Consider the following 15091-nt stretch of genomic DNA (forward strand, 5'->3'; position numbering starts at 1 on the left):
CTCCCATTTTGTATGAGATGAACTCAAAGATCTAAAACTTTTTCCACATACACAATATCACCATTTCCCTCAAATATTGTTCACAAACCAGTCTAAATCTGTGATAGTGAGCACTTCTCCTTTGCTGAGATAATCCATCCCACCTCACAGGTGTGCCATATCAAGATGCTGATTAGACACCATGATTAGTGCACAGGTGTGCCTTAGACTGCCCACAATAAAAGGCCACTCTGAAAGGTGCAGTTTTATCACACAGCACAATGCCACAGATGTCACAAGATTTGAGGGAGCGTGCAATTGGCATGCTGACAGCAGGAATGTCAACCAGAGCTGTTGCTCGTGTATTGAATGTTCATGTCTCTACCATAAGCCGTCTCCAAAGTCGTTTCAGAGAATTTGGCAGTACATCCAACCAGCCTCACAACCGCAGACCACGTGTAACCACACCAGCCCAGGACCTCCACATCCAGCATGTTCACCTCCAAGATCGTCTGAGACCAGCCACTCGGACAGCTGCTGGAACAATCGGTTTGCATAACCAAAGAATTTCTGCACAAACTGTCAGAAACCGTCTCAGGGAAGCTCATCTGCATGCTCGTCATCCTCATCGGGGTCTCGACCTGACTCCAGTTCATCGTCGTGACCGACTTGAGTGGGCAAATGCTCACATTCGCTGGTGTTTGGCACGTTGGAGAGGTGTTCTCTTCACGGATGATGCGAAGGAGATGTGTTGCACTGCATGAGGCAAATGGTGGTCCCACCAGATACTGACTGGTATCCCCCCCAGTAAAACAAAACTGCACCTTTCAGAGTGGCCTTTTATTGTAGACAGTCTAAGACACACCTGTGCACTAATCATGGTGTCTAATCAGCATCTTGATATGGCACACCTGTGAGGTGGGATGGATTATCACAGCAAAGGAGAAGTGCTCACTATCACAGATTTAGACTGGTTTGTGAACAATATTTGAGGGAAATGGTGATATTGTGTATGTGGAAAAAGTTTTAGATCTTTGAGTTCATCTCATACAAAATGGGAGCAAAACCAAAAGTGTTGCGTTTATATTTTTGTTGAGTATATGTACACTGTGAGCACATGGTGCTGAGTTCAATGGTGCTTGTAATCAGAAGTGAAGTTAAGTGATAACTGTGTGACACAATAGTAGACTGCTGTTGTGGATAGTCAGACCTCATATTTAGAATTCAGATGTTAAGATGTCAGCAATGCGAGACCGGCCTTACTGACTTTCTTGACTGACAGGGAACTGAAACAAGGATCTTCTGGTCATAAACCCACTTCTTTAATGTTTAGACCATCACCTCCCCAATTTTGTTGAAATACTTAATCAGAAAATTGCCAAAAGCTGTGTTATCAATGTGGCCACAGGACCTTTGTGGCCGGGATGGCGGTGGGATCGAACCCAGACGGCTCGCACTAAAGACCATTCCTCTACCAGGTCAGCCAAAGGGGAATTCCCCATTAGGCAAGCTAGCGGGAAAGTATTTTCAATCAGGACCCAAGACCTTCATCCCGCTACATATCTCCCCACCATTTTTTACTTCGTCCCGAAGTCACAGGTGCATTTAAGCATGTTCTGTGACTACCCACATCCTGTTTGTGACGCCAGATTGTGACCACAGGACCTTTGTGGCTGGGACGGCAGTGGGATTGAACCCCGGACGGCTCGCACTAAAGACCATTCCTCTACCAGGTCAGCCAAAGGCAGGATGGAAATGATGTAGAGGTGTGATCACTTTGGTAGTATTTATGAACTGTGACTCTTGTTTTGTACTGTTTATATGTAATTTTGTTGTGGATAGGCACAGTTGGACGAAGCAACGGTATTCTTTTTTAGGACCCAAAGTTGGGGTTGGTAGAACTTTTTAATTTTTTTTTTCTCTTTTCTCCCTTGGCGTAGAGGTCGGTGTGTGTACTTGCAGCAGTATGGAGGAGGAGCTCCAACAGCTCAGAGAGCAACTGTCTCAGCTTAAAGCAGACAAAGTGGAGATGTGCTCTGTGGAGATGTGCACCTAAATCCTGGCCCCGTGGATCCACTTGTGGCTCCAGTGAAACAGCACCAGGTAGACACCGCTCTGCATCCGCCTATTCCTGACGCTATGCTCCCTCTGCCCTCAGGATTACGAGGTAACACAAACAGTTTGACAAAAACGCAGACGAACATTACTGCTCTGCGACCTACAAACGCGTTACAGGCGATCGTGATTCGCAGACAAAAGGAGACTAAACCTTTCCAAACAGTCAATCATGCCCGCGTGCTGTGGAATCCTCACAATAAACCAAAAGGCATTTTCGGGGGACATATTAACATACGGAGCGTTATATCCAAGACTGAGCAGATTGAACATTTACTAACTGACTCAAACTTTTACTACCTCTGCCTCACAGAGACATGGTTATGTCCTACAACCCCGTTATCTGCTTTCACTGTTCCTGGATATAAAACATATAGACGTGACAGGGGGGAGGGGAGGGGGGGAGGGGTTTTGATATATGTTAAGGATGGTATTCAAAGCAATGAAATTAATATAAAAACTGATAAAATAGAATGTGTAGGAGTTTCAATTACACTTTCTTCTGAAATGTCTTTTGTTGTGATTGTCATTTATCGCCCCCAAAATGCCAAAAACATATTTTATACAGAGTTATTTAAAATGCTTAAAATGTTTGAAGGGAAAGAGGTCCTATTAATGGGGGATATGAATACAAACTGGGCAGATAAAACACGTAAAAAGAACCTTAAAGAAATCATGAAATCATTCCAGATGAGACACATAATTAATAAACCCACAAGGATAACAAAAACTTCTCAAACACTCATAGATTTAATCTTTACAAACAAACCTGAAAGGATAGTGAAAACATATAATTTATTAACTGGATTATCTGATCATAATCTCACATTGGTTGCCAGAAAATTAAATAAAACCAGATTTAGGGACCAAATTCAATTAAAAACCAACCAAAGTATAGCTTTCATTTCAAAGAAGGATCTGTCTCTATTGGAAAATGATCTAAAGCAAACAAACTGGGATGATATAACAGAAAATAAATCATGTATGTAATGATTTCATATTAATTTTAAAAAAATATTTTATTAAAATAAATAAAGACAAATAAACAAATAAATAAAACAAAAAACAAGGTTTGCCGTGGTTCAATAGTGACCTCTGGGAATTTATGAAGAAAAGAGATGCCTCACTTAAAAAGTTTATCAAAACTAAATTAACCTCCGATTAAATTTATATATCGAAGTCTGAGAAACAAGGTCACAACATTACTTAGAAAAGCAAAGGCAAATTTCTTCCTTAATCTAATTAAAAATGCAAAAGGGAATAGTAAATTGTTGTGGAGAAGTATTGACAAATTTCTTGGAAATGAAAAAAAAAACACTCGATATGACCTACAGCTAAAAATAGATGATAGTACCAAAAATGATGATGCAACACTAGCAATGTTTTTCAATGAATATTTTATTAACTCTGTTCAGAGACTGGCTCAGTTGTTTCCAGCACCTTGCTCGTTCCACCCTCCAGTCTGTGATGTATCTGCCTTTAGTTTGACACCTGTTAATGATGCAAAGGTGGAAAAGCTTATTGGGCAACTCAATAATAGCAAAGCAAAAGATCTGTATGGCTTAGATAATGCCTTTCTAAAAACAAACAAGGAAAGTCTAACACCAGTGTTGACTAAATTAATTAATCAGTCTATTAGAGACGCTATCTTTCCTGATGTACTAAAAACTGGTATCGTCATGCCAATACATAAGTCTGGAGACAAACTAGAGGTCAGTAATTACCAGCCTATCACCATCCTCCCTGCCATCTCCGAAGTGTATGAAAAGGTAGTAGCAGAGCAATTAATTACACACATTGAAACCAAATCTCTTTTAAATCATTTTCAATTTGGTTTCAGAAAAAAATACTCAACAGAGACAGCTTGCTCCTACTTCCTTGAAGAAATTAAAACAAATTTAGATCATGGAGGTGTAGTGGGAGCTGTGTTTCTGGACCTGCGAAAGGCTTTCGATACTGTTTCTCACAATGTCTTAATAAGGAAATTATCAAATTTTGAACTGTCTAATCAGACAATAAATTGGATTGCATCATACCTAAGTGGCAGGAAACAATGTGTTCGAGTAAATCACACATTGTCCCCTTTGAAAGACTGCACTTTGGGAGTTCCGCAGAGTTCCATTTTAGGGCCGCTGCTTTTTAGTTTGTACATTAATGATCTTCCATCAGTGTGCGACATTAACATCATTATGTATACGGACGATACTGTCCTGTTTAGTCACGGAAAGAACATGACAGAAGTGGCCACAAAATTAACAGGAGAATTGAAAAAGGTTGCTGCTTGGCTACAAAATTGCTGTCTCACACTAAATGTTGACAAAACGGTTGCAATGTACTTTACAAACAGATAAAAACCTTTAAATCAACCAGACATCCATATACGAGGGCTGTCAATAAAGTATAGGTCCTTTTTATTTTTTTCAAAAACTATATGGATTTCATTCATATGTTTTTACGTCAGACATGCTTGAACCCTCGTGCGCATGCGTGAGTTTTTCCACGCCTGTCGGTGACGTCATTCGCCTGTGAGCACTCCTTGTGGGAGGAGTCGTCCAGCCCCTCGTCGGAATTCCTTTGTCTGAGAAGTTGCTGAGAGACTGGCGCTTTGTTTGATCAAAATTTTTTCTAAACCTGTGAGGCACATCGAAGTGGACACGGTTCAAAAAATTAAGCTGGTTTTCGGTGAAAATTTTAACGGCTGATGAGAGATTTTGAGGTGATACTGTCACTTTAAGGACTTCCCACGGTGCGAGACGTCGCGCAGCGCTCCCAGGCGCCGTTGTCAGCCTGTTTCAAGCTGGAAACCTCCACATTTCAGGCTCTATTGATCCAGGACGTCGTGAGAGAACAGAGAAGTTTCAGAAGAAGTCGGTTTCAGCATTTTATTCGGATATTCCACTGTTAAAGGAGATTTTTTTAATGAAAGACGTGCGGGCGGATTGCAGCGTCGGCTCGCAGCCGCTGCGATGCTCCGCCACAGGAAAAACACCTCTGTTGGAAGCCTTAAGTACAAGTTGGAACATGTCCAGCTGTTAAACAATTTCTCATATACTCACTCCACTGAAAGCCATCAAAAGCCGCCTGGATTTTACAAATGGTTATCAACACGGAGGTGTTTTTCCTGTGGCGGAGCGTCGCGGCGGCTGCGTCCCGACGCGCGGACCCGTCCGCACGTCTTTCATTAAAAAAATCTCCTTTAACAGTGGAATATCTGGATAAAATGCTGAAACCGACTTCTTCTGAAACTTCTCTGTTCTCTCACGACGTCCTGGATCAATAGAGCCTGAAATGTGGAGGTGTTCAGCTTGAAACAGGCTGACAACGACGCCTGGGAGTGCTGCGCGACGTCTCGCACCGTGGGAAGTCCTTAAAGCAACAGTATCACCTCAAAATCTCTCATCAGCTGTTAAAATTTTCACCGAAAACCAGCTTAATTTTTCGAACCGTGTCCACTTCGATGTGCCTCACAGGTTTAGAAAAAATTTTGATCAAACAAAGCGCCAGTCTCTCAGAAATTTCTCAGACAAAGGAATTCCGACGAGGGGCTGGACGACTCCTCCCACAAGGAGTGCTCACAGGCGAATGACGTCACCGACAGGCGTGGAAAAACTCATGCATGCGCACGAGGGTTCAAGCATGTCTGACGTAAAAACATATGAATGAAATCCATATAGTTTTTGAAAAAAATAAAAAGGACCTATACTTTATTGACAGCCCTCGTAAATGGGAAAAAAAAATAAAAAATGTAAACTATTTCACATACTTGGGCGTTACCCTTGACCCAACCTTGACTTTTAAAAATCATGTCAAGAAATTGTGTAATTCATTAAAATTTAATCTGGCAAATTTTAGGTACATTCGAGGATCTCTTACTATTGAGGCATCTCATATGTATTTAAATTCTATGATTCTCTCACGCCTTCTGTATTGCGTAACTAGTTGGTCGCAGGCCAGTAAATCAGTCCTAAAGCCACTTGAATCAATGTTCAAAAGGGCAATAAAAATTCACGATAGGAAATCCAGACAATATCATCATCTTATTCTTTCTAAGTATGTTTTTCAAAATTTTGACAATCTAATAATTCATGCAAATATCTGTCTACTCTTTAAAATCATCTATGATATGGCTGCTCCTCCCCTAAGAAGGTTTGTCACATGGTGCTCAGAAAGAACAACTCGAGCTACAAGGGCGACCTCTAGAGGAGAGTGCAGCATCACTAAATGTAGGACCTCTTTTGCCAAATCTGCCTTTTCTGTTGTTGCCTCTAGTCAGTGGAATATCTTACCAAACGACATAATAAAATGTACAACTTTTCCAACGTTTGCACAGCTGACAAAGAAATGGCTTTTATCAAAGCAAGTTTGCACCCACCACTGATGAATGTATGTATGTGAGTGTGTGTGCACGTGAGAGCACAGAGTGCAGGTGTCTGAAAAGTATGATTTGTATATATGATGTATGTATGTGCCTATGCGTGAGAGTATAAATCAAATCAAATCAAATCAATTTTATTTATATAGTGCCAAATCACAACAGTTGCCCCAAGGCGCTTTATATTGCAAGGCAAAAGCCATACAATAATTACAGAAAAACCCCAACGGTCAAAACGACCCCCTATGAGCAAGCACTTGGCGACAGTGGGAAGGAAAAACTCCCTTTTAAAAGGAAGAAACGTCCAGCAGAACCAGGTTCAGGGAGGGGCAGTCTTCTGCTGGGACTGGTTGGGGCTGAGGAGAGAGAATCAGGAAAAAGACATACTGTGGAAGAGAGCAGAGATCAATCACTAATGATTAAATGCAGAGTGGTGCATACAGCGCAAAAAGAGAAAGAAACACTCAGTGCATCATGGGAACCCCCCAGCAGTCTAAGTCTATAGCAGCATAACTAAGGAATGGTTCAGGGTCACCTGATCCAGCCCTAACTATAAGCTTTAGCAAAAAGGAAAGTTTTAAGCCTAATCTTAAAAGTAGAGAGGGTGTCTGTCTCCCTGACCCGAATTGGGAGCTGGTTCCACAGGAGAGGAGCCTGAAAGCTGAAGGCTCTGCCTCCCATTCTACTCTTAAAAACCCTAGGAACTACAAGTAAGCCTGCAGTCTGAGAGCGAAGCGCTCTATTGGGGTGATATGGTACTATGAGCTCCCTAAGATAAGATGGGACCTGATTATTCAAAACCTTATAAGTAAGAAGAAGAATTTTAAATTCTATTCCAGAATTAACAGGAAGCCAATGAAAAGAGGCCAATATGGGTGAGATATGCTCTCTCCTTCTAGTCCCCATCAGTACTCTAGCTGCAGCATTTTGAATTAACTGAAGGCTTTTCAGGGAACTTTTAGGACAATCTGATAATAATGAATTACAATAGTCCAGCCTAGAGGAAATAAATGCATGAATTAGTTTTTCAGCATCACTCTGAGACAAGACCTTTCTAATTTTAGAGATATTGCGCAAATGTAAAAAAGCAGTCCTACATATTTGTTTAATATGCGCAATGAAGGACATATCCTGATAAAAAATTAGTCCAAGATTTCTCACAGTATTACTAGAGGTCAGGGTAATGCCATCCAGAGTAAGGATCTGGTTAGACACCATGTTTCTAAGATTTGTGGGGCCAAATACAATAACAGTTTTATCTGAATTTAAAAGCAGGAAATTAGAGGTCATCCATGTCTTTATGTCTGTAAGACATTCCTGCAGTTTAACTAATTGGTGTGTGTCCTCTGGCTTCATGGATAGATAAAGCTGGGTATCATCTGCGTAACAATGAAAATTTAAGCAATGCTTTCTAATAATACTGCCTAAGGGAAGCATGTATAAAGTGAATAAAATTGGTCCTAGCACAGAACCTTGTGGAACTCCATAATTAACCTTAGTCTGTGAAGAAGACTCCCCATTTACATGAACAAATTGTAATCTATTAGATAAATATGATTCAAACCACCGCAGTGTAGTGCCTTTAATACCTATGGCAAGGTGCTCTAATCTCTGTAATAAAATTTTATGGTCAACAGTATCAAAAGCAGCACTGAGGTCTAACAGGACAAGCACAGAGATGAGTCCACTGTCTGAGGCCATAAGAAGATCATTTGTAACCTTCACTAATGCTGTTTCTGGACTATGATGAATTCTGATAGAAGATAGATTGATCATATTTAAGATCGAAGCATTAATTAATGGTAGGGCTTCCTTGAGCAGCCTGGTAGGAATGGCGTCTAATAGACATGTTGATGGTTTGGAGGAAGTGACTAATGAAAATAACTCAGACAGAACAATCGGAGAGAAAGAGTCTAACCAAATACCAGCATTGCTGAAAGCAGCCAAAGATAACGATATGTCCTTGGGATGGCTATGAGTAATTTTTTCTCCAATGGTTAAAATTTTATGAGCAAAGAAAGTCATGAAGTCATTACTAGTTAAAGTTAAAGGAATACTCGGCTCAATAGAGCTCTGACTCTTTGTCAGCCTGGCTACAGTGCTGTTCTTATTTTCTTCAATTAGTGATGAGTAGTAAGATGTCCTAGCTTTACGGAGGGCTTTTTTATAGAGCAACAGCCTCTTTTTCCAGGCTAAGTGAAGATCTTCTAAATTAGTGAGACGCCATTTCCTCTCCAACTTACTGGTTATCTGCTTTAAGCTGCGAGTTTGTGAGTTATACCACAAAGTCAGGCACTTCTGATTTAAGGCTCTCTTTTTCAGAGGAGCTACAGCATGCAAAGTTGTGCTCAATGAGGATGTAAAACTACTGACGAGATAATCTATCTCACTCACAGAGTTTAGGTAGCTACTCTGCACTGTGTTGGTATATGGCATTGGAGAACATAACAAAGAAGGAATCTTATCCTTAAACCTAGTTACAGCGATTTCCGAAAGACTTCTACTGTAATGAAACTTATTCCCTACTGCTGGGTAGTCCATTAAAGTAAATGTAAATGTTATTAAGAAATGATCAGACAGAAGGGGGTTTTCAGGGAATACTGTTAAGTCTTCAATTTCCATACCATAAGTCAAAACAAGATCTAAAGTATGATTAAAGTGGTGGGTGGACTCATTTACATTTTGAGCAAAGCCAATTGAGTCTAATAATAGATTAAATGCAGTGTTGAGGCTGTCATTCTCAGCATCTATGTGGATGTTAAAATCTCCCACTATAATTATCTTATCTGAGCCAAGCACTAAGTCAGACAAAAGGTCTGAAAATTCACAGAGAAACTCACAGTAACGACCAGGAGGACGATAGATAACAACAAATAAAACTGTTTTTTGGGACTTCCAATTTGGATGGACAAGACTAAGAGTCAAGCTTTCAAATGAATTAAAGCTCTGTCTGGGTTTTTGATTAAGTAATAAGCTAGAGTGGAAGACTGCTGCTAATCCTCCCCCTCGGCCCGTGCTACGAGCATTGTGACAGTTAGTGTGACTCAGGGGTGTTGACTCATTTAAACTAACATATTCATCCTGCTGTAACCAGGTTTCTGTAAGGCAGAATAAATCAATATGTTGATCAATTATTAAATCATTTACTAACAGGGACTTAGAAGAGAGAGACCTAATGTTTAATAAACCACATTTAACTGTTTTAGTCTGTGGTGCAGTTGAAGGTGCTATATTATTATTTCTTTTTGAATTTTTATGTTTAAATAGATTTTTACTGGTTGTTGGTGGTCTGGGAGCAGGCACCGTCTCTACGGGGATGGGGTATTGGGGGGATGGCAGGGGGAGAGAAGCTGCAGAGAGGGGTCCGCGCGTCGCGCGGTGCGGCGGCACAGGAAAAACACCTCCGTGTTGATAACCATTTGTAAAATCCCGGCGGCTTTTGATGGCTTTCAGTGGAGTGAGTATCTGAGAAATTGTTTAACAGTTGGGCATGTTCCAACTTGTACTTAAGGCTTCCAACAGAGGTGTTTTTCCTGTGGCGGAGTGTCGCGGCGGCTGCGAGCTGACGCTGCAATCCGTCCGCACGTCTTTCATTAAAAAAAATCTCCTTTAACAGTGGAATATTCGGATAAAATGCTGAAACCGACTTCTTCTGAAACTTCTCTGTTCTCTCACAACGTCCTGGATCAAATAGAGCCTGAAATGTGGAGGTTTTCAGCTTGAAACAGGCTGACGACGGCGCCTCGGAGCGCTGCGCGACGTCGCACTGTGTGGGAAGTCCTTAAAGCGACAGTCACCTCAAAATCTCTCATCAGCCGTTAAAATTTTCACCAAAAACCAGCTTAATTTTTCGAACCATGTCTACTTCGATGTGCCTCACAGGTTTAGAAAAAATTTTGATCAAACAAAGCGCCAGTCTCTCAGCAACTTCTCAGACAAAGGAATTCGACGAGGGGCTGGACGACTCCTCGCACAAGGAGTGCTCACAGGCGAATGACGTCACCGACAGGCGTGGAAAAACTCACGCATGCGCACGAGGGTTCAAGCATGTCTGACGTAAAAACATATGAATGAAATCCATATAGTTTTTGAAAAAAATAAAAAGGACCTATACTTTATTGACAGACCTCGTATATGTGTATATATATATATATATATATATATATATATATATATATATATATATATATATATATATATGATGAGTGTGAGTGTGAACAAAGTGGTATCTTTTGTATATGCTGCTGCTACCCTACTGCAGGTACGTGCAGAGGCCCTAATGTGGGAAAGGGAGGGGCTTCCTACTGTTCATCATGAACGTAGCTTTTCCCTTCCATCCATCCATGGTCTTCAGTTTGAGGTTAGAGGTAATGCTCTATCTTCTTCCTCGCCGGCACCAGGACTGAGTGAAGTCCTGGAGCTGCTTAAAAGCCAGCAGGAACAACTGAATCAGCTCACTCAGACTGTGGCTTCTCTCCAGGCATCACGGCAAAGTGGTAGGCCTCTTCGTAGTAGTATCATATGCCGGAGATGTAATCAATCTGGCCATGATGCAAGTGAGTGTGATGGAGAGAGGGCTCCATTTCGCAGCTGAGTAAACGCTTCCTCTAGGCCTCCTCAAGCTTCTGAGCCACAGGGAAACTAGCACCCCCTGGAGTAGTGAGCCAAAGTTCAGGTGGGGTGTTTAGGGGCTCAATGGTAGGCAATTTTTCAGGCTTAATGTCATCTTGTCCAACCATTAAGGTTGGCATGGGTGGAATAGAAGTTCTGTGTTTGTTGGACACTGGATCCATGGTGTCCACTATCACGGAGAGTTTTTTAGAGAACATTTTGAGCCTTGGAGCACAGACCGTCTGCAGGCCTGTCATTGGTTGTAGTTGAGGGCCACCAATGGGCTCGAGATTCCATATATTGGCTATCTAGAACTGGATGTGGTTCTGTGGAATAAAGTGCTAACTCACTGTGGAATATTTGTTGTAAGGGATTCCCCGGTTGCAAAACTGCCAGTGCCTGGTATTTTAGGAATGAATATAATTCGCCGTTGCTATCGAGAGCTTTTTGACACCCATGGTTCTTTTCTTTTTGAACTTCCGGTGGTCGCCGAGGCTCCAGGTCCTGTCATGGAGGCCTTACAGAAGTGTCACTGGGCAGAGGCTCGTGAGCCAACTGCATTAGTTGGACTGGTAAAAACGCGGGGTCCACGAGCTGTACAAATATCTGGTGGCACTATGAAGTTAGTTGCCGGCACTTGTCCTCAGCATTTTGCTGGCCAGGCAGTTCTTTTTGAGCCATCGGAATCAGGCCTTCCAGCTGGTCTTCTCACTTCTCCTTGTTTAGTGCATGTTAACAGAGGTACAGTCTACATCCTGGTGGTTAATGTTGGGTTGACTGATGTTTTACTGTATCCCTGCACCAGCCTTGGAACCCTTAGCAGGGCTGAGGTCGAGAGCCTACCAGCAGGGGTAACAGAGGTCATCCCTGGTACAGCAACAGTGGCCGCCCATGTGGCTGACATGTCCGAAAGTGGGGTGGATGCAGTGGATTTGTCTGCACTCAATTCTAAAGATCAAGGAGTGGTTCGAACGTTGTTGCAAAAGTACAGAACTGTGTTCTGTGCTCACGAGGGAGACCTTGGGTGTACCAGTTTGGTCACCCATGAGATTCCATTGCTGGATGATGTGCCTGTTCGGCAGCGCTATCGTCGCATTCCACCTTCGGAATATGAGGCTGTGAAGGCCCATATTAATCAACTCCTCGATGCGCAGGTGATAAGGGAAAGTAGCAGTCCATATGCTTCTCCTATCGTCCTGGTCCGTAAGAAGGATGGTAGTCTTCGCCTTTGTGTGGACTATCGCCTTCTTAACGCTAAGACCAGGAAGGGTGCCTTTCCCTTGCCATGCATCGAGGAGAGTCTTGATGCACTGTCTGATGTCTGCTGGTTTTCTACTATCGATCTGGCCAGTGGGTACAATCAGGTCCCTGTAGCAGAGCAGGACAAGCCAAAGACAGCCTTTTATACACCTTTTGGCCTCTTCGAGTTCAATCGGATGCCCTTTGGCTTGTGCAACGCTCCAAGCACATTCCAGCGGTTAATGCAGAGGCTGTTCGGTGATCAACAATGTCAGTCACTGTTGTTATATCTTGACGACATTGTTGTGTATTCTTTCGACGTGCCGCAGCACCTGGAGAGGCAGGAACTGGTTTTGGAACGTCTTTACCGGGAAGGCTTGAAGGCCAAGCTAGAGAAGTATTCCTTTTTCCAGCCAAAACTTAAATATTTGGGACATGTCATTTCCCAGGAGGGTGTCTCTACTGACCCTTCCAAGATCCAGGCAGCGGCCAAATGGAAGCGGCCTCAACATGTCACAGAGTTGCGTTCTTTTCTCGGGTTTGCTAGTTATTATCGACGGTTTGTAGAGGGTTTTGCCAAATTGGCTGCCCCGCTGCATAGGCTGGTGGTGGAATTTGCTGGAATAAAGCACAAAAGGGGGTCTGGGAAGCTCCTGGGTGAGGTTTGGACTCCCCAGTGTGAGGAAGGCTTTGAAGCCTTGAAGGCTAAGTTGGTCTCAGCCCCAGTGCTTGCATATGCACATTTCTCCAAACCTTTTATCCTGGAGACTGATGTGAGCTACAGTGGTCTTGGGGCTGTGCTGTCACAAGAGACTGAGGGTGACGTTAGACTGGTCGCCTATGCAAGTCGCGGCCTTCGGCCCACTGAGCGCAATATGACCAACTATAGTTCCATGAAGTTGGAACTGTTAGCGCTCAAGTGGGCCATGACCGAAAAATTTTGGGAGTACTTGCTAGGCCAGAACTGCCAGGTCTTTACGGATAACAACCCCTTAAGCTACCTTCAGTCCGCGAAGCTTGGAGCTCTTGAGCATAGGTGGGCTGCCCAATTGGCTGCGTTTGACTTTGAAATAAAGTATAGATCTGGTCACAGCAATGGCAATGCAGATGAACTGTCCAGGCAGTACCTTACATCTTCTGAGCTGGCTGCTACTGCACTCCCAGGCAGCTCTGTTCCACTGGCTCTTCAGCAACTTGCAGGTCCACATCTTGCCCACCAATCTTTGGTTAGGGTAGGGCAAGAACGCCTTCAACTGCTCCTGCCAGCAGTACTCAGGGAACAGGTCCTTCAGCAACTCCATCAGGAGCATGGCCATCAGGGTATTGAGAGGACTGCTGAACTGGTACATCAACAAAGCTTTTGGCCTGGGATATTCTCTGACATTAAGCACTGGGTGCAACAGTGTGAAAGGTATCAAGTGGCTAAAGATTCTGCACCAGTGCCCCACAGTTATATGGGGCATCTGCTTGCTTCCCGGCCTAATGAGATAGTGACTATTGATTTTACACTGCTGGAACCGACCCGTAGTGGGATCGAGAATGTTCTTGTCACGATGGATGTATTTACTAAGTACACCATGGCTGTTCCCACTCGGGATCAACGGGCTTCTACTGTTGCCCAAGTGATCACCCGGGAGTGGTTCTATAAGTTTGGGGTGCCAAGTCGCATCCATTCAGATCAGGGACGGTGTTTTGAGGGTGCCATTCTACAGCAGGTCTGCCATTTGTATGGGGTGAATAAGTCCCGGACCTCAGCATACCATCCTGCTGGGAATGGTCAATGTGAGCGGTTTAACCGCACTCTACATAACCTTGTTAGGGCTCTTCCATTGTCCCGGAAACAGGACTGGGCTTCTTGTCTCCCTCAGGTACTCTTTTCATATAACACCACGCCTCACCAGAGTACTGGGGAATCTCCTTTTTTCTTGATGTTTGGGCGAGAGCCCAATCTTCCACTTGATTTTGTTCTGGGACAGGTGCCTGATCCCCTTCCTGGGACAGTGCAGAATTGGGTTGCTGAGTATTGTTCAAGGCTCAGGGTGGATTTTACTGGTGCCCATGAGAGATTGGCCATGAATGCTGGCCGTAGGAAGGAGAGGTATGACCATCGGGTTATGGAGGCCCCTTTGTAGGTTGGTCAGCTGGTTTACCTTCGAGACCATAGCTACAAGGGGCGCCATAAGATCCAGGACATCTGGTGCCCTGGCTTGTTTCAAGTTTTGAAGACCCCCATTGGGGGCAGTCTGATTTATACTGTTGCGCCAATCTTCGATTTGCATGCCTCTCGTAATGTACATCGGGACATGCTTAAGGCTCAGGTTGTGCCTGGTCTTATGATTGGACCCCAAAGAGTTGAACCCATTTCTCATGTGTGCTCGGATAGTGAGTCTTCTGGAGACTGTGATGTCTGGGTGGTGGCCTTAGGCATCTGGCCTCTCCAGTAATTCTGTTCCATCTGATCCTTGTTCCTCCAGTGATCCTGTTATTGTTCCAACAGAGAGTATGCCTGCAGGAGATGATGGTAACAGATGTGTACCGTTGGCTTTATCAAGTGCTAGTCGTCCAGCCCTGCGTCACACTGCTCGTGCGACTGCCGGACAACATTCCAATGTCCATCATCTTCCCCGGGGCATTCAATAAGTAATTTTTGGTTGTGTCGTCGGGACGTCAACAAAAAAAAGGGGGGTAGAATGTGGCATGTTGGTGCACAACGTACCTTTAAGGTGAATGTGGGCGGCGACAACGGGGTCTTTAAAGTGCGCAGGGCACGCTCAT

The sequence above is a fragment of the Thalassophryne amazonica genome, chromosome 3 (genome assembly GCF_902500255.1).
Source record: "Thalassophryne amazonica chromosome 3, fThaAma1.1, whole genome shotgun sequence".
Classification (NCBI taxonomy): domain Eukaryota; kingdom Metazoa; phylum Chordata; class Actinopteri; order Batrachoidiformes; family Batrachoididae; genus Thalassophryne; species Thalassophryne amazonica.